General features: G+C 39.8%; 1 pseudogene; it reads right to left on the minus strand.

Moving 5' to 3' along the window:
* Positions 1 to 19264, minus strand: part of LOC120224356 — a 64620-nt pseudogene extending 45356 nt beyond the window's left edge.
* Between the last annotated feature and the right edge of the window lie 8564 nt (positions 19265 to 27828).

Genomic DNA, 27828 nt, shown 5'->3' on the forward strand with positions numbered 1-27828 from the left:
AATGTTTTATTTATCTCTAGGAGAGAGAGAGACAGTGTGAGCAGGGGAGGGTCAGAGAGAGAGGGAGTCACAGACTCTGAAACAGGCTCCAGGCTCTGAGCTGGCAGTCAGCACAGAGCCCAACACGGGGCTCGAACCCATGAACCGCGAGATCATGACCTAAGCGAAAGTCGGACGCTTAACCGACTAACCCACCCAGGCGCCCCTGGATTTGGTTTTTTAATCCATTCTGATACCCTGTGTCTTTTTTTTTTTTTTTTTGCTAGAATTTTATTTTTTATTTTTTTTCTTAAATAGTTTATTGTCAAGTTGGTTTACATATAACACCCAGTGCTCATCCCCACAAGTGCCGTTCTCCATGCCCATCACCCCCCTTCCCCTCTCCCGCACCACCATCAGCCCTCAGTTTGTTCTCAGCATTCAAGAGTCTCTCATGGTTTGCCTCTCTCCCTCTCCCCAACTATTTTTCCCCTTCTTCTTCCCCCCTGGTCCTCTGTTAAATTTCTCCTAATCCATCTATACGTGCAAACATGTGATACCCTATGTCTTTTGATGGGAGCATTTAGTCCATTTACATTCAGTGTTATTGAAAAATATGGGTTTATAGTCATCATGTCCTTTGTGGGGTTCATGCTTGTGGTGGTGTCTCTGATATCTTGGGTTCCTTGCAATATTTCCCTCAGAGAGTCCCCCTCATGATTTCTTGTAGGGCTGGTTTAGTGGTGACGAATTCTTTCAATTTTTGTTTATTTGGGAAGACTTTTTTCTCTCCTTCTCTTCTGAATGATAGGCTTGCTGGATAGAGGATTCTTGGTTGCATATTTTTCCTGTTCATCATATTGAATATTTCCTTCCATTCCTTTCTGGCTTGCCAACTTTCAGTAGATAGGTCTGCCACCACTCTGATAGGTCTCCCTTTGTATGTTAGGGCCCTTTTATCCCTAGCTGCTTTCAGAATTCTCTTTTTGGCCTTATATTTTGCCAGTTTCACTATGATATGTCGTGCAGAAGATCGATTCAAGTTATGTCTGACAGGAGTTCTCTATGCCTCTTGGATTTCAATGTCTGTTTTCTTCCCCAGATTGGGGAAGTTCTAAGCTATGATTTGTTCATGTACCCCTTCAGCACTTTTCTCTCTCTCATCCTCTTCTGGAATTCCTATGATATGGGTATTGTTCTGTTTGATTGTCTCACTCACTTCTCGACCTTTTCTTTCGTGCTCCTGGATCAGTTTATCTCTCTTTTTCTCGGCTTTCTCTTTTTCTATAATTGTATGTTATAACTCACCTATTCTCCTCTCTGCCTCTTCAATTCGTGCATTGGACACCTCCATTTTATTATGCACCTCATTTATAGCATTTTTAAATTCATCACAAATATTTTTAAGGTCCATAGTCTTTGTAGCTGTAGCTTCTCTGATGTCTCCATGTCTTTTTCAAGCCCAGTGATTAATTTTATGACTATTGTTCTAAATTGTTGTTCAGTTATGTTCCTTATATCTGTTTTGAGCAGTTCTTTAGCTGTCACTTCTTCCTGGAATTTCTTTAGAGGAGAGTTCTTCTGTTACATCATTTTGGCTAGCTTTCTGTCTCTTGTCAGTTTTAAAAGCTTGTTATGCACACTGCACCTGCAAGTACTGCTATATTAAAGAAGGTTCATTGACTGTTCAGGGCCTGACCATTCAGGAAGTGTTCTTTGAGTGGTGTCTCTTGGTCTCTCTTGTTGAGACTTTGGTTATTTTATTTCCCTACTCGTAGTGGTATTTGGGACTCTCCACCATGTGTACTTTGGCTTGTTTCTTGAGGTAGCCCTGTAAAGGAAAACAGACAGACAAACACACAGGGAAAAAAGGCACACAAACGCACAGAGAAATCCGACAAACAAGCAAACTGAAAGGGAAAAAGAAAAAGAAAAAAACCCAAAAGACAAAGGACAGTCGAAAAGCATAAAACCAGAATTCCCAGCTACAAATAAAGAGCAGGGTGTATATAGTGCTAATGGAAGAGCATATACAAAGAGAGAAATGACAGGGGTGGGGTGAAAGCAAAATTGGACAATGACCAGACAGAGAGACCAAGAGGCTTAATTCAGAGAGAGAAAGAGGAGAATATGGTAGGAGGTGAGGAAAGAGAAACAGAGGTAATGTTACCCAAAGAAACTATATAGTCTGATAACTCCAGAGAGAGAGAGAAAGGAAGGTAACGATGGAGGTGTAGAATATGCATGTAGAGAATGGATTAAATGTGACTGTTTAAGCAAACCAATGACCAGAGTGCCCATTTCCAGTGGAGGGGAGGGATACGAATGAGACAAGGGAAAATATATTTGAATAGAAAGAATTGATTTAGAATTAATCACAGCAATGCATCAATGTTGGTCTTGCCCTGGGCTCCAGTAAAAAAAAAAAAAAAAAAAAAAATGCAGCTTTCCAGCATGAATGGGCATGGTTTGGTGTAGGCGGGTCTCACCACCACTGTAGTCTGCGGTCTGCTCCCTGAGGCCCTGCATTGGTGGTTTGGGGGAGAAAAATGGTGGCACCCCAGTCCCTTCTGGAACCAGGCATTGCAAATCACTCTTTTGGGTCTGATCTCTGTGCCGCAGGCATAGCCAAGGTGGGCCATGTTCTGTTTTCCAAAACCGCCTTATTTCCAGATCTTAGTCCACATGCTTTATTGATACCGCCCGAAATGTAATCCCACAGGCCGAGCCTCTTCCCAGCTGGGGATTGAGCCGGAAGAGCAGCAGAGCAGTTTCTCCTGGTGCTGCCTGGGACCGGGGCACCCAGACCAAAAACAGCACCACAAGGTAGAAATAGGATCACTGTCTGAACACCCTGTGGTTAGGGATGGGATGTTAGGATCCCTCTTGGTCTCAGGCCGAGGTTTATCTCTTCTCCAGGGACTGTTCTATGAGCAGTTTCAGCCTCTCTTTCTCTTCCCCTCCTCTCTCTGGCTCTCCACGCAGGGGGCTTGCTCCCCCTCCATGTCTCCAGGTCCCAGCCCATTTTTATCTTCCTCAATTCATAATCACACACCTATGAGGCTGTCTTCTTAGTGAACTCTGTTTTTATTTCATCCCAGACTCCTGCAGTTCAGTGTCCTACGGCTTCAGGCATTCTCTGTTGGAGAGATGCCGGTGAGCGAAATGTACAGAGTTCCCTACTTCTCTGCCACAGTGCCTTCATTCCATATTTTATATGGTCTTAAACTTTGTCCCTACAGATGATAAAGGGAGAGCAACTTCAGAGTGAAGAAAACTGATGGACCACCTTAACCAAGTTATCAAAGTTAATATTACCACTAAGGGGGCAAAATGATAGCATCAGCCTCCTGATAGGATGGGATAAACCAAGGATATAATATCACTTCGGTGGTATTGCTGCCCAGGATGTATTCAGTATAACCTAAATCTATAATCTTGAGGAAGCATCATCGAACGCATACTGAGGGATAATTTGCAAATTAATTAATCTATTTTCTTCAAAAATTTCTTTATCATGTAAGATAAAGATGGGTCTCCAGATTCAAGGAGACTGACGAGGCATGGCAACCACATGTATTGTGTGGGGCCAGGTTGCATCCCATAATAAGTGCTATATAGGATAGTATTGGGAAGGTTAGAGAGACAGGAATATGGATTGCTTAGTAGATAATGATATTAATATTCAATTTCTGGCTTTGATTACTGTACTGTAGTTAAATAAGAGAATATCTCTGTTTTTGGGAAATACACTCTGAAGTATTTCTGTCCTAAAGGGACATGATGTCTATAATTTAGTCAAAAAGGTTAAGGAAAAAAAAAATTATGGAAGCTTTTTATACTGGTCCTGCAAATTTAAACTTAAAATTATTTCAGAATAAAAAGTTTTTAAATGTTCTCCATAAAAGAAAAAAAGATCTGTAGACTTGATGGAATTTCTCCCTTTGACTTCATATAGACCCCTGTAGCATTAAACAATCAGCATGGTGACTGCTATAATGAAGCATGGTGGCACATAAAGAAACAGTCCCAAATGTTCCCAAGGCCAGTGAACATTTTTTTATTACCGGGTTTTATTCTAAGGTCATATTTGAACATTTTCAAAATCAAAAGGAAATTTAAAATTGAAGGTGTGTACCATAGCATATTTTTTTTCTTTCTTGATGCTGCATTAAGGTAGTGATTTGATGATAGAATAAGGTAGTTATTAATCCTGTAGGTCCTGGGTTAACATAATAGAAAGTTGGTAGAGTTTTGTTTTGTTTTTGTTTTCCAAGAAATATCCTTGAGAGATTCTAGCCTTTGTGTGGAACCGCAGGCTTCTCCAACGTGCATGTTAGTTTGGACTGAGAATGAGATCCATAGCAAAGATCCTCTGTAGCCAACAACAGCATCTCAGCCTGGTGCTCCTTCTAGCTCCTCCAACACAACATCCTTCTTAGCCTCCAGAGCCTGATAGGGGTGTGCGAATGGAAGAGACCACTGACAGAAGAGAAGAGAATCATCAGCTTGTCACTGCAACTTTCATTTTGAAACTGGGACTGTTTGTATATTTTCCCAGGGAGCTCCTCTCATTTGCGACTTACTGAGCATGACCATGGAAGATTTCAGTGTTACTAAAAATTTTGCTGCTTGAGTCCCTCCTGTAAGTCCAGGTTCAATAGATCAGAGACCCTACATGTTACAGAGTGCAGTTCTCAAAATGTGTTCCCAGCCAGGTAGCATCAGCATCACTTGGGAACTTGTTAGATACTCCAAGTTCCAGGGGACCCCTTCACCCTGCCACAGACCTACTGGATCAGAAAGTTTGGAGCTGGACCCAGTCATTAGTGCTTTTACAAGTGCTCCTAGGGTTCCTGATACATGCTAGGCATAGTTTGAGAACCAGTGATCTGGGGGAAATGTAAAACACAAAGGAAAACATCACTAGTGATGCTGTTTAATAGTGAAGGAAATGTGAGCACGAGGAAGATCATAATTGCATATTTCTAAACAGTTATGACCCCAGACCCTCTTAATTAGTGCTTAATAAGCGGCCCAGTGTGGATACAGTCTCTAGAGGGAGAAGCAGCTTGTGCTTGCTCACTTGAGTTGATAGCACATCACAGGTGGGAAGAGTGGCAGGTGTCTCAGGCAGTACTGGTCATTGTGAGTCATCCCCGGGTGTGCTGGTCAGCAGTAATTTGAAGGAGCTCTTCCAACATTTGCCATTTTGTTTGTGACTGTCACTTTTTTGATGGTTCTGCTTCCTAAAGTATAGGGTGGTATGCATTATGTAAAGTCAGGGGTTTTGATATATTAGTGATTTTTATTTTTATGAGTTGGGTGCTGGCACTCCCATGAGAATTTAGTCTGAGTTGTTGTTGCCATACAGAAAGCATTTCCTACTGATTTTAGTTAAGGGTTGGTGTCAGTTGATTGGTTTTCTCTTTATTATGAGTCTTTTTTTTTTAAATATTTTTATATGTTTGTTTATTTTTGAGCGAGAGAGAGAAAGAGAGTATAAGCAGGGGAAGAGCAGAGAGAGAGAGGAGACACAGAATTGGAAGCAGGCTCCAGACTCTGAGATTTTAGCATGGAGCTGGATGTGGGGCTTGAACCCACAATGGTGAGAACATGATCTTAGCCACCCAGGCTCCCCTGGTTACTGTTTTCTTTACATGCCTGGTAAAAAAAAAAAATTATGGATGTAGGCATTGTAAATTTTACTTTGTTGGGTGCTGGATACTTTTGTATTTCTATAGTTGATATAGAATGTTATATTAGTTTCAAGTGCACAACATAGTGATTCAACAGTTCTATACATTATGTTGTGTTCACCACAATTGTAGCTGCCCTCTGTGCCCACACAACATGATTGCAATACCACTGACTACATGCTCTGTGCTTTCATCCCTGCAGTTTATTAATTCCCTAACTGAAAGCCTTTGCCTCCCACCCCCCATTTGCCCCTGTTCGCCCATCTCCCTCTACCCCCCCTCCCTGACAACCACCAGTTCTCTGTATTTATGGGTCTGTTTTGGCTTTTGTTTTTGTCTATTTGTTATGTTTTATAGATTCCCCATATAAGTGAAATCATATGGTATTTGTCTTTCTCTCTTATTTCACTTAGCATTATATCCTCTAGGCCCATTCATGTTGTTGCAAATGTCTAGATCTCATTTTTTATGGCTGAGTAATACTCCATTCCATATAGACACCACATCTTCTCTATCCATTTGTCTGTTGATGGACAATTAGGTTGCCTCCATATCTTGGCTGTTAAAGCTAATGTTACAGTAAACATAGGGATGTATATATCTTTTTGGATTCGTGTTTTCACTTTTTTAAGGCAAATAGTGGAATTACTAGATCATATGGAATTTCTGTTTTGAATTTTGTATATTCTTGAGGTTGGTTTTCAGAAACTTTAATTACTGAAGGTTGTTTAATCCTTTTGGGTGTTGTTTTTAAGATTATGAGGCAGGGCCAGCGTTACATTTAGTCTAGTCTAATTGTTTTCCATGACTGAAGCAAAACCCTCTGTGTACTCTGCCTGCAGCCCCTTGAATTAGGAGATTTCCCAGTTTGGCTGATGGGAACAAGCATTGTTGACTCTGTGAGATCCAAGTTTTGTTTCTTCTGGTCTTTCAGATGGTTCTTCCTCAGCCATGGTGTGAGGGTAGTTTCCTCATACCATGTGCTGGTCAGTTTTCTAATGACCGCTTGAGCAGAGCCTCTGGAGATCTCTGAAACCCTGTCTCTGGGCAACTCTCTCCTCTTTAGCATTCTAGAGCGTGGGAACTCGAGCTGCTTGGCCTCCGCATGTTCTTGGCTGTATCTCTTCAACTCAGGGCCTCACTGGGATGTGCCTGGATACTCCTCTTCATGCACTGTGGCCTAGAAACTCTATCCAGGCACATAGCTGGGGCACTTGTGGGGCTAAGCCTGTTTCCCATTTCTAAGGGATCACTGCCCTTTGTTTTCTGGTGTCCAATGTCTAGAACACTCTTGCTTCACATGTTGAGTCCCATTTATGATTGTTTCAGGTGGGAGGATAAATTCAGTCTCAGTTACTCAGTCTTGGCTGGAAATAGAAATTCTTAGTGATTTCATATATATAGTCAAAGCAGTTAAAACAATTCATAATTTTTAAAAGATGGTGTTTCCATTTAAAAATTATCCATAATGCTTGCTTAAGCTTAGGGGATGTAAAGCAGTTACAATGCTGTAAATTTGTGGGCAGTTCAGTGTGTGTGTGTGTGTGTGTGTGTGTGTGTGTATGTGTATGTATCCACACGTGAAATCCATTGGGCTACTTACATGTTAAAATGCTAGTGTGCGGGATTGTATATTCACTGTAGAAAAAACACATCCCCTCCCTGGGTTCCCTCTTGAGCTTTTTCCTTTAGTGATGCTTTCTCCAGGTGGTTCTTGGGCATACAGGTATGTCAGGTTCCTAAAGCCAAAGTCAAAGGAGAATGAGAACCATAAGCCTTTAATAATTTTGTTATATGATCAGTCTTTATAATCAATCTCAAAATAGCAGAATTTCTCAAGTTTTTTGTGCAGAGAGACCATATTCCAAACGATTAGTGACACAATTCTTGAATATAAATGGCAGTCATAGTCTGGGAAAGTCAGAATAGGGCTTTGGAAATAAAAAGATAAGAAAGAGAAGAGAGAAAAAAATCAATTATTAGTTTAGATGGGCTGAACACTTAAGTAATAAGAATGCACAGTTTCTACTTAGAAATGGATTTTGCTCTTCATCTTTGTTTTAATGGGGAATTAAATTACAAGTAAAGATAGACCTGATTCAAAACACATTGCTAAGTTAGTAAAGTGATTTGTGTTTACTGAAAAATGCCTTGTGAGTTGATGGGGTGTTTCATGTATTTCTGCTAGGTTCATATCTGAAGTACAACTAACCACTGAACTTATATTGTGGTAAATAGTCACTAAAATTTGCCTGGAGGCAGTTTCTTAAATACAGACGTAGTGGTTGGAGAGAGTTAATTTACTTCTTGAAAGACTTGATTTGAATACTAATTCACCATGTAAATGTCACAGTTTGCAAGCTTCAAGAGTTACAGTGATTATTCCACAAGTACAATATTTGAATAATCATAATTTTTTTCATTATGGAAGAGAACAGATGATCATTCAGCCAGTCATAAGCACCAGCAGCAATACTCCTAAGTCACAAACATAATCTGAATTCATTGTTTTCATTATAATAAAGTGCAGTTCGTAGCTAGATGTTAATTACTAAATAACATGGTTTTCCAGTTTTGATCTTTATTTGTCTCCATTTCCAAAGATCTTTGTTAAGTAAACGATGACTCACTTCCTTAAAATAATTTTTAAAAATGGCATTTCAAAACAAGAATTTTAAACAATGTTTAAAACAGATTATTAAGTATTTTATTAGTGTTTCCAAAGCTTATGAAAGTTTAGTTGTCTCATAAAGGATATTAAAGTAAATCACTCCTGTGACTTACTTTGAAAACTCATTTTACTTGAATAAAATTACTCACCCAAGATAGGTGTATATCCAAAATGGTATTTCACAGTGTTCTCCAGAGTAACTGTTTCACCATCACCTGGGATACCTGTTAGAAATGCAAATTTTCCAGCCACATCTCAGACCTACCTAACCGGAAACTGAGGGGATGGGGTACAGTTAGGTGTGTTTTAACAAGCCCTGGGTGATTGTGATCCTTGCTACATTTGGAGCACCTGTGATATGAAAGAATGCTTCTCCAATTGCAAACAGATGACAAAACTGCTTTTCACAAGAATTTTCCCCAGTGTTCATTTACATCTCTGAAACCCCTGTCATAAATCTGATTTTGAACTGTTAGTTGAAGCTAATTAGGATTTGAACCTACTTAGAGTGAATAAGTGCAGCCTCCTCAAACCATTTTTTCAATTTAATGCCCAAATGATCATTTCATTGCTTTAGATGAAAGTAACTAATTTGTCTTATGATTTCCAAACTGTAACTAACTCAAGCTAACCAGGAGAGTTTCATCTAATTGGATCAATTCTTGATGGATAAACTTACCAGAACTAATCTGAATGCAGAAATTTACTTTTTCATTTGTCTTTTCCCACCCACAAAAGGGGGGAAAAGAACTAACTGCTGATGGTTATTGCTATTGTCTATACCATTTCCACCGTGCATTTAGTCCTGAAACACACATAGATTTGCTTCCATGTCAATCTGTTTTGATAGCTAGAGGGCTGGCAGTGAGTTCTTACCACTAGGAGAAACTAAGTAGATAGTAGGCTATTTCATAGCCAGGAAGAGGGAAAAAAACTGTTTTATTCCCTTGTCTGCCAGGGGAAAAGAAAGACCTTTGAAAGGTGAGTTTGAGTATTTTTCCACCCTTGTAGGACATAAGTTTCTTAAATTAAACGCTGTATCACCTTAAAGGGTTGATAGTATTATGAAAATTTATGGCTGTGCACAAGTGATAGAAAATCATTGCTTGTGATGAGAAATTTCTCCTGTGAGTTGCAATGAAGGATATTTGCTCTCTTTCAAACTTAAAATGAGTACTGGATATTAATATTATGAAATTTAATCTGACATTTAGGCACTTGTCAGGTTCTTTAATTTATTCTTATTTGGATGGCCTCATGAGATTCATGCTCTGATAAGCAAGGAAAGCTAGTCGTGGCTAAATCTTAGCATGAATTTCAGACATATTCATGATTTTTGTCTTCAGAAGTAGCTGATGTAGGCAGGTGGTGTCTGAAAAATGGGTTAATTTTGGTAGTCCTGTGCCTTCTGGATTAACCCTCTTAAAGTAGCCATTGTAAAGCAACAAGCTTGAAATAGCAAATTCCCCTGGTAGATACACAGGGGAAAATGGTTAGGTGATTTTTTTTCTGATGATTTCATGTGTGCTCATCACTGGATGTCTTGTTTTTTTATTTTTTATCTTTTATTCTTTTGGTTTGTTTTTGCAATTAGGTGTTAATCAAGCCATCAGCGGCTTCTACTCGAATTTCCAGCATCTAATGAATACAGTTTTTAAGGGTCTGGATAGCTCTATAGATTTGGGATTATCAGTTTGTACAGCTGTATATCATTCTCCATTCCCTAGTTCCCCCTCTCAAAAGCAGCTGCTTCCAACACTTTCAGCTATTTGTTCAGAATTTTTCTCCTAAATGATCTGTGTACATTGCTATTACTTGCCTCCTACCTTTAGACATTGTCCTTGACTGTGTAGCAGGAAGATGAGGAATTTTGAGTCTTTTTACACTACTCTCCTCTCCATCCCCTACCTGCACACTTGGCTTTTCTTTATTCTTTAAATATGGTTATGCCATACTTTTTGGTTAAATTGTAATGTATTAAATTTTAATGTATTATTTTGATTATGTAAATATTGTTCTCAACTGAGCCATTTTATGCTGTATAGCTTGATTTCCTGGGGCCATGGTTTTGTTTTCCTAGAGATGATGATTATGGTTTTTTGCTTGTTGGTTTGCCAAATTTTCTGGGTATGTGTTACTAAATCTTCCAGGTTTGTTTTGTTTACCCTATTTTCTTTGTTTTTCTTTCCTTTCTTTCACAGCTTTATTGATATGGAGTTCACATGTACAGTTTCCCATTTAGAATGCAAAGTTCAATAATTTTTAGTATATTCAGATACATGAATCACGGATATGTGACCACAGTCAATTTAAGAAATGTTTAGCACAAAAAAGAGACCCTATTTGTTTTTTTGTTTTTGTTTTTTTTTTTATTTCTAGGATAGAGAGAGACAGGGTGAACAGGGGAGGGTCAGAGAGAGGGAGATACAGACTCTGAAACAGGCTGTGCTGACTGCCAGCTCAGAGCCCGACGCGGGGCTCGAACCCACAAACCGCGAGATCATGACCTAAGCAAAAGTCGGACACTCAACCGACTAAGCCACCCAGGCGCCCCAAGACCCTATCTGTTTTGACTATCACCTGTCCGCCTCCAGCCCCATCCCCAGATTGTTGTCCTTCATCTTCCTGTCATTGGTAAGTATAAGCAACTCTACTTTCTCTTTAGATTTGCCTGTTCTGGACATTGCATATAATGAAGCCATATAATATGTCCTTTTTTTTGTGACTAGCTTCTTCGACTTAGCAAGTTTTTAAGGTGTATCCATGATGTGGCATGTATCCCTATGTCATTTATTATGACTGGCTAATATTTCACTGTATGAATATACTGCATTTCTTTTACCCATTCATCAACTGATGGACATTTGGGTGATTTTCACCTTTTGGATATTGTGAATAATGCTGCTGTGAACATTATGGTATATGTTTTTGTGTTTTCAATTCTCTTATGTAGGAGAGTCTACATAGGGACAGAATTGCTGGGTAATCTGGTAACTTACTAAAAAAGTTATTTATTTTGAGAGAGAAAGAGAGAGTGAGCATGTAAGGGGGAGGGAGCAGAGAGAGAGAGGTAGAGAAAATATTGCAAATAGGTTCTACTCTATGAGCACAGAGACCAATGCAGGGCTTGATCCCAAGAACCAGGAGATCATGACCTGAGCCGAAATCAAGAGTCAGATGCTTAATGACTGAGCCACTCAGGTGCCCCTGAATTCTTTTTTAAAAGAAAATTCAAAAAATTCTGTAGGGTTCAAATTCCATAAAACCTGGACCTACCCTTGGGAAGAGACATCATATACATCCTTTGTCCTTTGATCACACACGTACCCCTAAGTCTAAGGCAAATGGAAGACTCTCACTGGGTTCTGAGCCCCCTCTGTTCATTTTAGGTACCCAAGTAAATTTGGAGTGAATGTAATAAGAAACTCATACAACCCATTCTCTAAGCAAAATGACATTCAGATAAACATGATGCAGTCTTATCAATGAAGTAATTTTTAAAAATTAAAACATTTATAATTATCTTTTGAAACAAACATTCCTAGAAAGAATTTCTCTTTGTATAGCTTTCCCTTGTATGTTCCACATTTATTTGTGACAAGCAAGTTTCCTGGATAGGTTGAGGACAGAGGACTTGGCATAGAAGGACCCTGAGCAAAGATTTCTAAAACATGCCTTTTGATAGCTATTTCCCCCAAAGTCCTGTAGTCTGAGTAGCTATTAAAAAATGTCTTTTCTCCGTGGGTGTTTTTCATCCCCCATGCCTCCAATTCCTGTGCCCCATAGGATGCTGAGGGGTGAATCCTCTGTGTTCTCTTCCTACCTGCTTCTGTGCCTCAGTGCTGCTCAGTGCTCATCTCCTTTCATCTTCTAAACTTTGATGACACCTTTCTCTTGCTGTGTTCTCCACACCGGTTTTCCTTGCCCTCATCAGTAAATACATATTTTAAAATACCTATTCAGTGTCACTTTAAAGGGCTTTTAGGAACAAAGATAAGGCATCACAATCAGAGACCCTCTTTAGAGACTCCCGTCTGGCCTAACTGCTCCTCCACCCTTGGTTCTCCACCATGAGTGTTTCAGAATCACTGGGAGGGCTTATTAAAGTGCAGGTCTCACCCTGGAACTTTCTAATTCAGCAGGTCTGAGGTGGAGCCTGAGAACTGTATTCTTTCCTTGTTTCCTTCCTTCCTCCCTCCCTCCCTTCCTTCCGTTTATTTATTTTTGAGAGAGAGAGAGTGGGGATGGGGCAGAGAAAAAGAGAGGGAGGGAATCCCAAGTAGGCTCCACACTCAGCACAGAGCCCAACATGGGGCTCGATCTCACAAACTGTGAGCTCATCACCTGAGCTGAGATCGAGAGTCAGGTGTTTAACCAACTGATCTACTGAGGTGCCCCCTGAGATGTGTATTTCTAACAAGATTTAAAATGATGCTGATGCTATGGCTTGAGGATCTCACCTCGAGAACCGCCTTTCTAGACACTATTTCAGCCTATTGCTTGCTGCAAATACTAGTTTTCTAAAACAAATATGCTTGTGTCAGTGCTTTGCATATACATTTCAGTGATTATCCTGGTCACTCATGGGAGGACATCCAAACTCCCTGGCAAGTCCTGGGCAGTAATATAATTTGAGAAATCAGTATGTATTTGATTGGCTCCAAACTTTTCCCTGAATCCTGTGGGGATGGTAGCCAGATCTCTATTTTCCTTTGCCTCAGTGGAGGTTGAGGTTATAGGCAGAAAGCAGTAAGTGTACATATGTATGTATTTATTTATATATTTACTTATATGTTTAAATTTATATACACACAGGAATAGTTTTTTTATTGTTTTTGTTTTCCTAAAATGGACGTACTAGAAGAGTATACCAGGGCATCAGAAATAAAGAAGAAAGGGGAGAGAGATTCCTCTTAGCCTTGTAAGATGTTGAGTGGAGGTAGACCAGGGCTTAGGGATCTTGGCAGAGATAGCCAGGTTTCACAAACAACCCATGGCTCACAAACAGCCTGGGAAGATGTTGGAAGCTCGCCATCAAGTTTATTTTGACATTGAGTGACTTAGAGGAACATTCACTGTGAAATAGTATGCAGTTTAGAATCAAATATTGTAGTTGAGAAATACTCTGCCATGATGACTATGTTAAACAGCATTACTCAAAGTGGTGGTGGTGGCTGCTGATACTTTACTTCCTCTTCCTCTTTCTCTTCCTCCTCCTCTTCCTATTTCTGTTCATACTCCTTATCATACTCTTAATCCAGTTACTTTTCAGCTCCCTTGCTTTGTGGGGCCTGGGAAGAAAGAATTTATTCTGATTTATACAATGAGAAAGGAACTAAACATATAGGCAAGTGACTGATGTAGAAGATAGTTCCTCTTAGTTTATGCATCTGCAACAAAGCAAAATAAAATGAGACTATAGAACTTCCATAGAAATTGTAGATTGCCCTCAGTATATTCTTGCCTCACTGGGTCTATTCCTGTCTGGACTTTTATCTTGGTCATGGGACTTGATTAGGCCAATGAGATAATAGCAAATACTATGTAGGGCTGGAAAAGTACTTGTGATTAGAACTTATATGCTCTAGTTGCTGGAAACCCTTCTGCCACTGTGTAAACAAGCCCACCTGGCCTCTTGGAGGGTGAGAGTGATGATGTAGAGTGACCTCCAACCATCTGAGACATGCAGTGGAGGCCACAGACAGTGCATCCCACATCATTATCGCTGGCTGAGCCAGCCTAGATCAGAGTTGGAAGAAATAATTAATGTTTACCTTAACTTTTTAAGTGGTTCGTTTTATACCAAAAATTAATAGTAAAGTAACCGTTATTATGTATTTTTGCTATAAGAAATATTGTTCATATCCTCTTGGTTTCATGTGCTATGTTTACTCTATTTTAATGAAGTTCTACAGGTATGTTACAATGAGTGTTGGCTCTGCAGTTGGATTATCTGAATTTAGATTTTGACCCATCTGCTAGCTGAATGGCTTTGCATAAATTGCCTAACCCCTCTGGACTCAGTTTCCTTGTTAGTAAAATGGGTTGTGGGGAGGATTAAATGAGAAAGCATGAAAGGCACTTTGTTTTGTTCCTGACCTATAGTTAAGTGCTGATTAAATATGAACAATTAGAAGTAGCATGCAATATTTATAAAGTTTCCCGTAAGTTAACTCAGGCTTTTGCCCTTGTTTTTTCCTAAACTTTTATAAGTTTTCTTAAATGTCAAGTCGATTGTGAAATGGATTTTCAGGAATAGACTTGAGGGTTAGTGAAGGATTCTGTATGTATTAGCACTCCCTCCACAGACCACGCTCCCTCAGGGGAAGGGATCCAGAATGTGGCTGTCCTATTAGTGTCCACCACAGTTTCTGGCATGCTGTAGACAGTAAGTGTCAGTTGAATGACTGGAGTCACCAAGAGGTAAATAGACACTCCAGAACTCCACATGCTTTTGGAAAGACCCACTGATTCCAACTTTTTGCCCCTTGCCAGCTGGGAGCTTTACCTTGGGCCATCAGGATCACTCTCAGGGAGGCTTTATCCCTGTTTATGATGGTCATAAAGACAAAACCACAGAAGGCATTTGAGTTTGTGACCCCTGACTCAAACCCTAATAAACATGAATGCTCAGTCACATCTCTAAGCCCCCTGCTACCTTATTGTATTATATTATGGCTTTTACATTATTGTATGTCTAAGATGGATGTAAAGTGGCATAAATCTACCATCAATCAGAAAATACTGATAGGACCATGAGTAGAAACTAGGTTTCTGGAGCTGCTGGCCTGATTATAGCAGTTAAGTTAGATGGATGAACTCATTCATGTACCAGATAAAATTAGTGTTCTGCCTCCTGTTTCCTTGGCTTACAACTTAGCCCACTTGTGGCTACTGTCTCTGGTTCCTGTGCATTGTGGGAGCCCTCCATTTCTAGTCCTGTGTCTCTGCTTGTCTTCCTTTGGGAAATCCTGAACTAGGCTGTCCGGAAGCTGGGGATTTAACTCTCTATTAAGGTATTCATTAAAATACAACAGAGGTAGCTCATGATTTGAATAAAATATGAATAGTATTTCAGATAGCAAAAATATGCAATAGCAACCTGTAGCTCCTGGGAGATGGGAGTTAATAAATACATTCTCTGGCCTTCCCATTATTTGGAAGGACACTTTATTTTAAATTAAGTGTTTTTTAAAAGTTATTTACTTAGAGAGAGAGAGCGCGCACGAGTGAGCATGTGTGGGGAAGGAGCAGAGAGAGAGAGAGGGAGAGAGAGAATCTCAAGCAGGCTCCACACTGTCAGCACAGAGCCGGATGGAGGTCTCAATCTCATGAACCATGAGATCATGACCTGAGCTAAAACCAAGAGTCAGTAGTTTAACCAACTGAGCCACCCAGTCACCCCTTAAGTTCTTTATTTGAATTCCAGTATAATTAACATACAGTATTATATTAGTTTCAGGTGTACAATATAGTGATTCAACAATTCTATACATTACTCAGTGCTCATCATGATAAGTGCACTCTTAATCACCCATCCTGATACCTATCTCCCCTCTGGTAACCTTCTGTTTGATCTCTGTAGTTAATAGTCTGTGTTTTGGTTTGTCTCTTTTTCACCCTCTTTGTTTGTTTTGTGTCTTAAATTCCACATATTAATAAAATCAAATGGTATTTGTCTTTCTCTGAGTGACTTATTTTGCTTAGCATTATACTCTCTAGCTCCATCCATGTTGTAAAGGGAAAGATTTCATCCTCTTTTTATGAATGATATAATGTTCATATACATGCGTATGCATATACACATAAAGACCCATCTTTATCCATTCATCTGTTGATCGACACTTGGGCTCTTTTCATAATTTGACTATTGTAAATAATGCTACAATAAACATAGGGGTACATATATCCTTTTGAATTAGTGTTCCTGTTTTTTTGGTAAATACCCAGTAGAGTGATGACTGGATTGTAGGGTAGTTCTATTTTTTTTTTAAGTTACTTACTTATTTGAGAGAGAGAGAGAGAGAGAGAATCCTAAGCAGGTTCCCCACTGCCAGTGTGGAGCTGATGCTAGGCTGTAACTTAACAACTGTGAGATCATGACCTGAGCTAAAATCAAGAGTTGGGTGCTTAACTGACTGAGCCACCCAGGTGCCCTTAAGGTAGTTCTATTTTTAATTTTTTTAAAAACACTTTTGAAGGAGAGAGAGAGACAGGGTATGAGTAGGGGAGGGGCAGAGAGAGGACACACAATCTGAAGTAGGCTCCAGGTTCTGAGCTGTCAGCACAGAGCCTGACATGGGGCTTGAACCCACTAGCTGTGAGTTGATGACCTCAGCTGAAGTTGAACGCTTAATGGACTCAGCCACCCAGGTGCCTTTGGTAGTTCTATTTTTAATGTTTTGAAGAATTTTCATACTGTTGTCCACAGGGGCTACACCAGTTGGCATTCCCACCAACACTGTACAGGGCAGGGGTTCCTTTCTCTCCACATCCTTGCCAACACTTGTTTCTTGTGTTGTTGACTTTTAGCCTTTCTGACCGGTGTTAAGTGATACCTCATTGTAGTTTTGATTTGCATTTCCCTGGTGATGAGTGATGTTGAGCATCTTTTCATGTGTCTGTTGGCCATCTGTATGTCTTCTTTGGAGAAATGTCTATTGATGCCTTCTGCCTTTTTGAAATTGGGTTGTTTTTTGAGTGTTGAGTTTTATCAGTTCTGTGTTTTAGATGATAGCCGTTTCTTGGATATGTCATTTGTAAATATCTTCTCCTATTCGGTAGGCTGTCTTTTAGGTTTGTTGTTTTCTTTGCTGTGTAAAACCTTTGTATTTTGATGTAGTCCCAATATTTTATTTTTGCTATTATATCAGAGGGAGACGACTTTTTAAAATTTTTATTTTTTATTTTTTTACTGTTTTATTTTTGAGGGAGATAGAGCGCACGAGCAAGTGAGCAGGGGAGGCTCAGAGAAAGAGGGAGACACAGAATCCGAAGCAGGCTCCAGGCTCTGAACTGTCAGCACAGAGCTCGATGTGGTGCTCGAACCCACAAACCATGAGATCATGACCTGAGCCAAAGTCAGACGCTCAACTGACTGAGCCACCCAGGCACCCTGAAAATTTTTTAATGTTTGTTTATTTTGAGAGAGACAGGAGAGCATGAGTAGGGGAGGGGTGTAGAGAGAGGGAGACACAGAATATGAATCAGGCTCCAGGTTCTGAGCCGTCAGTACAGAGCCCAACGTGGGACTCAATCACTAGCTATGAGATCATGACCTAAGCAGAAGTTGGACACTTAATCATCTGAGCCACCCGGGCACCCCCTTGGAGGTACACTTCTCATTCACATGGGACCTCAGAGAGTGCCCACTGGGACTGAGGGCCAGTTGCCAAAGGCAGTAGCCTTTGTTAACACACCTTTTTTTCGTTGGCTTTTTTCTCCCCATCTCATTTTTCTCATTCCCTCAATTGTCCTTCCTGACATTACCTTCCAGATAAATGGCCTGTGCTGAACTCCTAGCCTGCTCAGGGCCTGCCTTCCATACCAGGACAGTGCCTACCTAGCCTTTTCCCAAGGAGCATTTAAGGAAGAAGCAAGAGTATTCTATTCTTCCATATTAGAGCAAGAGAAAGATTGGTTTTGTTCACCACAGAAAAATAAAGAGAATAATTGACGATGATTTCTATCACATGTCATGGATATCAGAAGACTCCAGAGAAATCACAGGATGACAGATATGTTCATTTGTTTTCTGGATCCTCTCCAAGTCTATGCATACATTATACCAGGTATCCTGCCTATATGAAAAAACAAACTCAAAAATACTGCAATGGGACAAAGAAATCTTGAGAAATTTTCCATATTAAAAGTGACTGGTGTTAAGTGTCAAGTAATGGGCCAAGCAGCTAGGGAGAAATCTTATATTATGCCTTGAACCCAGTGGGTACTTTTATATTTTTGTTGAATCATGCTTGAGGAACTTATATTCTAATTAAGGAGGCAAGACATGCACTCAGTGGTTAAATACTTCTTAAAGGTGTTATTTAATTAAGAACGGTAATTAACAGGATAGGTAGTAAATGCTTAGATTCTTTCCTCTTGGGTCGGGAGACTGGAGTGAGTAGAAGAAAATTAGAGAACTGTTTAAAAATGATCTAGTTTGTTCTATTGATTTTATAGAGGCTGAAATCAAGAATATTTTTGTCAGAGTCCCTTCTCCTAAATATACTTCTGTGAGTAAATCTGTATTTAGTGCTGTACTTGTAGCAGAAACCTCAAAGACTGGGATGTTACTAGGATTAATAGCCTAACCCTCTATATTTTCAGCCTTAAAATTTAAGAAAGTTAATTCTTGTACTTGATGTGGGGTCTTCTAATGAGTCAGAAAAATGTTAGAACTGACTATTAGCGTCTTGACTTTTTTTCTTGTATGATTGACTCACCAGCAAAAATTAAATAAAAAAAACAACAACAACGGTATCCATCCCCTCCTGTGCTCTGATTCCAACAAGATAGTAAGCTTGATGGTTCTGAAATGCCCAAGCATTTCAGGAGCCAAGAGGGAAAGGAATTATGGGCGGGGGGAGAAAAAAACCTCTGGATTTTGGGAGTGTTTGTGACTTGTTTAGAAGTAAGTATAATAGGATGGCTTATTTCACGTCCATATCAAGTCAAATCAGGCTCTCTCCACCAGTGGTTGGTATAAGGTTCAGTATCAATTTTTATCCATTTTCCCTTGGGCTGATTCCAGGGCTTGTGCCATCTACTACAAAAAAGATAGAGATCTTTGGCCAGATTCACCTGAGGTACTACTGTAAGACTCTGCGCTAGGGCCATTTAATAAATTAGCTCTCCTAGTGGTGTCCATACCAAGCTTGGCTGTGGCATTGAGTGTGGTCATGAATTTCGACATAGCTCCTGCCATCTGAGGACTTTACCTACAAGGTGCTGCCACCCATGGAAACTGCTGTCTCTTTGGGAACACGTTTTCATTTGGGAAACTAAGGCTGGACATCAAAGATATGTGGACCAATTATCCTCCTGGAATGTGGGCAGGAGAGGAGAACAGAATGCCTTTTTAGGTTTCTGCTGATGAGTTGATAGGAGGAGGAAAATAATTTAAGACATCCTTTAATTTTTCCATATCGCTGGAATCCTCTTTTTCTGCAGACTAAATAAGGGAAGTTGTGAGGTGGCCAGATTAGAGAAAAGCCTGATTACCAGAGTAATCAAGGTTTGATTGTTTGAATAGGGGTGTCTGGAGTTCTTCCTAAAAAGGATAGTGCATTTTTGGAGAGGGAATTGATGTGGTGAAATCGGTGTTTGAGGTGGTTTAACCTGGTATTATTGAGACAAATTAGAAAGCTTGGAATTGTTTGTTAGATAGGGGGTGTTAGAGTAACTTTGGAAATGAGATCCCTGGTTGATAGCAGTATGATTAGAAAGAGATCCAGGGATGGATGGATGGGTGGATGGCACACTTTTGACTTATTATCTACTCTATCAGGTGTAGGGTGGGTAAGACCCACAAGGTTCTGTGGCATCTGGGTGGCTCAGTCGGTTAAGTGGCTGACTTTTGATTTCGGCTCAGGTCATGATCTCACATATTGTGAATTTGGGCCCCATACCAGGCTCTGCACTGACAGTGTGGAGTCTCCTTGGAATTCTCTCTCTTTCCCTTTCTCTGTTACTCCCCCATGTGTGCGCTCTTGCGCGCTCGCTCTCTCTCTCTCTCTCTCAAAATAAATAAATAAACCGTAAAAAAGAAAAAGGCCCACAAGGTCCCTACTGTCATGGAACTTCCCTTCTAGAGAGGAAGACAAATGATAAACAAAACATGAATCAATAGGAATTTCAGATGATGATTCATGGTCCAAAGAAAAAGAGAAGGTGAGGTAATAGAAAATGACTGGAGGTAAGTGAGGATTTCTACTTAAAATTTATTCATTTTTTAGAGAGAGGGAGAGAAAATGAACAGGGGAGGGGCAGAGGGAGAGAGGGGGACAGAAAATGTGAAGCAGACTCTGTGCAGATAAGGGAGAGCCTGATGTGGCTCTTGAACTCATGAACCGTGAGATCGTGACCTGAGCTGAAGGTAGACGCTTAACTGACTGAGCCATCCAGGCACTCTGGATTTCTGCTTTATATTGATTGGTCAGCAGAGGTCTCTCTGAGGAGGTAACCTTTGAGCTGTAAGTCACCATCCCCCATTGCCTCTCCTATCCCCCCTCATCATGCATGAAGTCCAATGCACAAATGCATTCCTATTAGCATCCTCCACCAAGATGCTAACTTATCACACTATGTTATGGATATGCATCGGCTTATTTATATGGTCTGCCATACTATGATGAGGGTGAAGATTTACCTTACTTTATAACCCTGGCACCTAGCACTGTATTGGGCACATTGTCGGCATTTGGTAAAGGTGAGTTAAATGAATAAATGAACAAATGATTCAATTTACATTGAGAAAGAGTCTAAAGAGAGGGCAGTGGGTAAAGGATTGAGCTTTGGGAATCTTCCTAGTTGGGAAGGAGGACAGAGAGAAGAGGGCCAAGACTGGGGTCTTGTCACTTATTTTCTGTCATGCCTTGCCAGTTAGCACGTTATTCTATGCCCACCTCACATCTTTCTTCCGGTTTCTTCATCTGTGGAGGGGTTGGGGGATGGCAGAGCTTTTTACTGTGGTAGCCACCCATTATACCTTACATATAATATGAAATATACAAAGATAATAATGTCACTCCTTTGTTTTTACTTCTTTAACATGGCTCCTAGAAAATTTAAGATTAGTATTTGGCTGACACATTTCTACTGTGTGTCACTTGTCTGTATCCTGTAGTAGTTAGATTAGCTTGATATGAGCCAATCACTTCTAAAATGAGCGCCACAGAGAATAATGGTAGCTATTACTTTATTTTCTTCCCAGCAATATAAAAACCTCCACACACTGAATAATGGGGACCAAATAGGGCATCTATAACACATATTTTGGAGCTCAGGAGACCTGTCTCACTGCAAAATAAGTTTGGGAGACAGTGGTTTAATTTTTAAATGCATAAGTAATTTCTATCACTTCTATTAGAAGATGGCTTTCAGGTTCTTGGAGAAAGAAACCCTCATAATTTTAAACTAACAAGTCCCTTTTAAAGATTTCATTTCTGCTTTATTCCTGCTTTTTGATATTTCTGCCAGATGATAACTGTATGACATAAAGGGATATTTTCCCTTTTTTTTTTTTTTTAATGATGGAGCACAATCCCCAAAGATGGAGTAAATGATGCCCCAGCAACCCATCTTGTCCTGGCCTTGCATAAGTGATAGCACTAGGAAGATGCTTAAAGGAGAAAAGCAGATGTTAGACCCTCTCTTTTATCCTACCAATAACATTTTTAAGATGGAGCTCATAGTGCCCGGATGTTAAAATTCTTTCACAGACCCCAAATTATGAACGCATCATGTTGCTTTAATCCATTCCATTGCACAGGCTTTATTAGATGAAACACCCTGTCGAGCATCTGAAGAACAGTGGGATTATCACATTTCCCTTTGAAAATCCGGTAAAGACAAAATAAATGGTTAACAAAACAGAGTGAAATCAGTTTGCAGGTGTTCATAGGCAATGCAGCCCCCGATAGAATTGGAGTGTCTCTCTCCTTCCTTGCAAAATGCTTTTTAAGCAGCCCAGAGAAATTCTTGAGGAAAAAGAAATCATGGGACAAAAGTTGCTTTCCTCTCCTTTTGATGTGTTGCTAATTGCATTGTGTTGACTACAGAGACAGTGTGTCGGAAATCTGAAAACTTTATTTTGTTAAGCTTTACTTTTGACTCTACCCTGAGTGTGCCAATAACAGTTCTTCATCATCTCTATCTCCTAGAGTGTTGACTCAAAGATTGATTTTTTTTTTCTTGGCAAATCTAATTAACTATTTGAAGTATTTCATCAAGCAGTACCCCGTTACTACACACACTTGGTGGGTGGCTCTTCAAGATAATCTCAAAAACTCAGTTACATCTCAGCACTCTAAAAGTTCTTGTCTGGCCGGGCAATTTGAATTGTGTTATTAGTGTCTGCTGGAAATCATAATTCAATAAAGACTAACTCATTTAAAAATGCTTCATACTGGGCATGCATTAGGTAACAGGTAACTTAGGAGACCCAGAAAAATACACAAGCATTCAGGTCTGTACAGGAAATTGGAGTGCTAGCAAACAATTTCAAGGCGATTTTTTTGTATTTTTTAAGCAGCTGTAGCCAGATGAGGAAGAGTGTGTGTGTGTGTGTGTGTGTACGTGCTTATGTATACATACACACATTTAAATCGGTGACCCCAGTGTTGTTTGCTTTTGCTCCCCTTATATACTAGCATTTTCCATCAATCCCCAAATGCAAGCTGATGGATATAAAAAGAACCTCTATCAACATTTAAAATAATCATCAACAAGGGCCCCTGCATATTTCTTTGTATAATGCTTGTATTACCCTGGCTTCTCCCATAAATGAGATTGTATCCGTCTCTTGTTCTCTCTGTCTTTCTTTCTCTTGTTCCTTTTATGGACATAGGATTATTGCTATAGAAAATATGGTCATGCCATAGGGGAATGTACCTCCTGCTCAGGGTGTTTTTTTCAACTACATCTGCAGACTGCAGCTGCCGCAGCCTTTGAAAAAAAAAGTCTTGGTCCTTATGAAACTGTAATTCTTGAAAAATGAATTCTTCCTCACAGAACCCTGTACTTTTCACTGCTGTTTAGCACAGTCTGCCATTAGTCTTCTCTGTACTTTATTTGCTCCCCAAGTTCACCATCTGACATATGTAGGAATATTTAAGCAGTTTTTTTCCCCCAGAGAAGTTTGCTTCATCTTTGGAACCATGAGGCTTTCTTTAGACTTCACAGGACCCTTCATACTGTTCTCATCTTTTTTTCCTGTGTGCTGTTTATCGCTGCCCACTCTGACATGTCCCTCTTCTTTATGATGAGGCTTCTCACCCAGTTCTCTGTTCTCCTCCCAAACTGCATTGAGAAAATACCATCTTTTATCCCTGCACATGCCCTTCCTTTCTGCACCCCAAACCTCCTCATCTGTGTCAAGCTGAAATACAAATTTCTCTTTGATTTTTTACCACCCCACTACATTTTATCCTTTCACCAGTTGTAATTTTGTCCCTGGAAAGATGATGTTTTTCTGAAATCAGGGAAAAATAAAAATATATGTATTTTATTTAGGTACATTTCCCTTTTTTGTCCTCTAAACATTATTAGTTACTTGAAATGGAAGAGGAACACATCCTGATTTGATGAACATGAGGCTGAAGCCTGCACATAAATAAAAATTACGCTTGATGATTTGTCATAAAGACAATACCTTCTTGTTTCTTGAACTTTTCTGTATGTATCAGAGGAAATCAAACTTGATTTTGTGATTCCCAACTCAAAGTTTAAAAAAATGGGTGTTTTTGAATACTGGTTAGTTCTTTCTTATTTAATCTTCAGAAACAAGTAAAACCAAATTATTGATGGCCCTGTAATAATTGTATGGGGATTTTTCCCAGTCTTTTAAAAATAAGAATCAAACTCAGAAAGAAACATACAGTCATACAGTTGTTGTTTTCTGGTTAGCGCAGATAACCATGCTAACATTCAAGATTCTTGTCAGTTAATGTTTTTTATGGGGAACTTTTGGTCCCTTTTCTTTTTAAGAATAATATAGAGAACACCGTTGGCATGTTGACATTAAGCTGTATTGGGGAAAGTGGGTCCCTACTCTCCACATCTGTTCAGTGTTTCTGTTGCCTTTCATTTTCTAAAGTGTTACATATGGAATACATATGTCTTTCTGTTCTAGTACCACAGGAAAAAAAAAAAGAAGAAATAAAAAGGAGAAAAATCACAAAGAAATCAATAAACACCTGTTATTCCCAGATCTGCAGTTATTTGGGCTCCAAAGTGCCTGCAGGCAAAGTTAGAACAAAAATCCAGGATGTCTATATGCCTTCATAGATTTCTCTTAGCCTGCATGAGAGTTTTTAAGTTTTATATTTATTGCATTTTGTTTCATCTTATTTTAGCCCAGAGTGGATCCTTCACCTTCTGTTATTTTACTGACCTGGGTTTGTTCTCTCCAATGTATATTTCCGGTTTCCCTATATGCTGTATTTTGTATTCAGCAAAGTGGAGGGCTTTTTTTTTTTCTTTCTTAAACTGGCTCTAAATGTAACCTTGCTTTATCTGTTGCCATTTCCACAGCACGTTTCCTACGTTAGATTGCCCCCTGCTGCTTCTGGAACATTAAAAATAAAACTTGAAATAAATTATGTTTGGGGACCTACCATTATAGAAGTAGATATTCAGCGAAATACATTGGAACCTAATATTTAGAAAACAGGTTCAAATATAAGTAACAATTGGGAGGTGCTTTTGTGTGTCATATGGAGGTTTTAAATTTGAGTGTATGTGTGCACATGCATGTGCACTATGCATGCTGGGAGATATTTCTCATATGTCCCTTTCCACTAAAAGTTAGCTGTGAATTACAAGACATTGTTTAAAATAATTATGAATCAGAGGTGCCTGGGTGGCTTGGTTGGTTAAACATTGGACTTCTACCCAGGTCATGATCTCAAAGTTTGGGAGTTTGAGTACCACATGTTGGACTCTTTGCTGACAGCTCAGAGCGTGAAGCCTACTTCAGATTATGTGTCTCTCCCCAACCCCTCCTGCCCCATCCCTGCTCTCTGTCTCTCAAAAATAAGTAAAAACATTAAAAAATTTAGAATAATTATGATTCAGATGGTCTACTTTTTCTTTTGTCTTTTATAGGCCATATAGTTCACACAAGTACATTCTTAATTGTACAATTATTTCCTTTAAAAAACCTATTTATTCTTAAGGGCAGGGACCATATCTTGTTTGTTTTGTGTCCTTTGTCCAGTGCCTGATAAATAAAAGATACCATTTCACTGGATTCATTCATTCAGCACAGAGAGTAGGATCACTCAGGTTTAAGTCATAAAAATACTTTTTTTTGTTGTTGGATTTAGGATCCAGAAGAATAAAAATGTAGTTAACATTTTGACAGAAATAACTCCAAGGAAAGGTGCAGGAAATTTTTAGTAATCCCTAATGTTAGGGCAGACTCCACATTAGTGGCTTGTATTTTTGGCTTTCAGAATTTGCTTTCTTTTTATTGCTATTTCTGTCTTTCCCAGCTCACATTTTACACATTGACTTGACCGTATATCCTGGGCATTCCTCCATGGCCCCACATAAATTCCTATGTTACTCATTCGATAGTTCGGTTACTAGAACTTGTCTGCATTCTCTGCTAAACCTTCTAAGTGGTTTGAGGGCAAGGACTCTGTCTGATTCATATCTGCATCCCACAGATTTCCATTTGCTATTAAGGAGTTGACATTGAACTGGGATTCAGATATTCTCCAAAAAACCACTAATTTTTAAAATCAGAAAAAAATGGAACAAAAATTTAGGTGTGGGTATCTAGTTTTGAGGTGCTCCAACTAAAAATAAAGGACAGCAATGAAGTATAAAATGAATATGGTGCCAAAGGCAAAGATGGGATAGTGGAATGAAAACATGAAATTGATCATGTTTGGATGTAATGTCTATCCTTCTTCCCCACCTGCAATCATTATAGCATCTCTATGTATACATCGTGACATTTCTTTTTCCATTTTCCCCCCAAAATTGAGCCCCACTGGGTCTGGCATTCCCACTAACCAGAACTATGACAGCTTGATTTTTATAGCATATGAGCTATACAACTCCATAGTGGGCAGGAGGGTTCTTGCTTCTGTCACTTTGGTGGATAGAATTCAAATGTAACCTTTACTGTAGACTTTTTGCTTCCTTCTCATCCTTGGCCTGCAGAGGGTGTGAGTTCCTGGGGTAAAAGTATATATCAGATACTGGAAAGAGGGGCTAGTTCCCTCATACTGGTGTCTACTCAGGCAAGAAACATGCACCCTGTGCCGTCCCAGGGATGTCCTCTAACATCTCTGTTTTTTTAAAATAGTTTATTATCAAGTTGGTTTCCATAGGACACCCAGTGCTTCATCCCCACAAGTGCCCTCCTCCATGCCCATCACCCCCCATTCCCTTCCTGCCCAGTCTGCCGTCAGTTTGTTCTCAGCATTCAAGAATTTCTCATGGTTTGCCTATCTCCCTCTCCACTACTATTTTTCCCCTTCTTCTCCCCCATGGTCCTCCGTTAAGTTCCTCCTAATCCTCCTATACGTGCAAACATATGGTATCTGTCCTTCTCTGCCTGCCTTATTTCACTCAGCATAACACCCTCGAGTTCCATCCATGTTGCTACACATGGCCAGATTTCAGTCTTTCTCATTGCCATGTAGTATCCCATCGTATAGATAAACCACATCTTCTTGATCCATTCATCCGCTGATGGACACTTAGGCTCTTTCCATGTTTTGGCTATTGTGGAGAGTGCTGCTATGAACATTGGAGTACATGTGCCCCTATGCATCAGCACTCCTGTATCCCTTGGGTAAATTCCTAACAGTGCTATTGCTGGGTCATTGGGGAGTTTTAGTGTTAATTTTTTGAGGAACCTCCATACTGTTTTCCAGAGGGGCTGCACCAGTTTGCATTCCCACCAACAGTGTAGGAGGGTGCCCGTTTCTCCACATCCTCGCCAGCATCTAGAGTTCTCTGATTTGCTTATTTTAGCCACTCTGACTGGTGTGAGGTGGTATCTCAGTGTGGTTTTGATTTGTATTTCCCTGATGAGGAGGGACGCTGAGCACCGTTTCATGTGTCTGTTGGCCATCTGGATGTCCTTTTGGAGAAGTGTCTGTTCATGTCTTCTGCCCATTTCTTCACTGGATTGTTTTTCAGGAGTGGAGTTTGGTGAGTTCCTCATAGATTTTGGATACTTGCCCTTTATCCAATATGTCATTTGCAACTGTCTTTTCCTATTCAGTTGGTTGCCTATTAGTTTTATGGATTGTTTCCTTTGCCATGCAGAAGCTTTTAATCTTGATGAGGTCCCAGTAGTTCATTTTTGCTCTTGATTCTTTTGCTTTTGGTGATGTGTCAAGTAAGAAATTGCTGTGGTTGAGGTCAAGGAGCTTGTTTCCTGATTTCTCCTCTAGGGTTTTGGTGGTTTCCTGTCTCACATTTAGGTCCGTTATCTATTTTGAGTTTATTTTTGTGTATGGTGTGAGAAAATGATCTAGTTTCATTCTTCTGTGTGTTGGTGTCCAGTCCTCCCAGCACCATCTGTTAAAGAGGCTATCTTTTTTCTGTTGGATACTCTCTCCTGCTTTGTCAAAGATTAGTTGGCTGTGCATTTTTGGGTCCAATTCTGAGTTCTCTATTCTATTCCATTGGTCTATGTGTCTGTTTTTGTGCCAATACCATACTGTCTTGATGATGACAGCTTTGTAGTAGAGGCTAAAGTTTGGGATGGTGATGCCTCCCATTTTGATTTTC

Source organism: Hyaena hyaena, unplaced genomic scaffold, assembly GCF_003009895.1.
Source record: "Hyaena hyaena isolate Hyena2069 unplaced genomic scaffold, ASM300989v1 scaffold_18, whole genome shotgun sequence".
Lineage (NCBI taxonomy): Eukaryota > Metazoa > Chordata > Mammalia > Carnivora > Hyaenidae > Hyaena > Hyaena hyaena.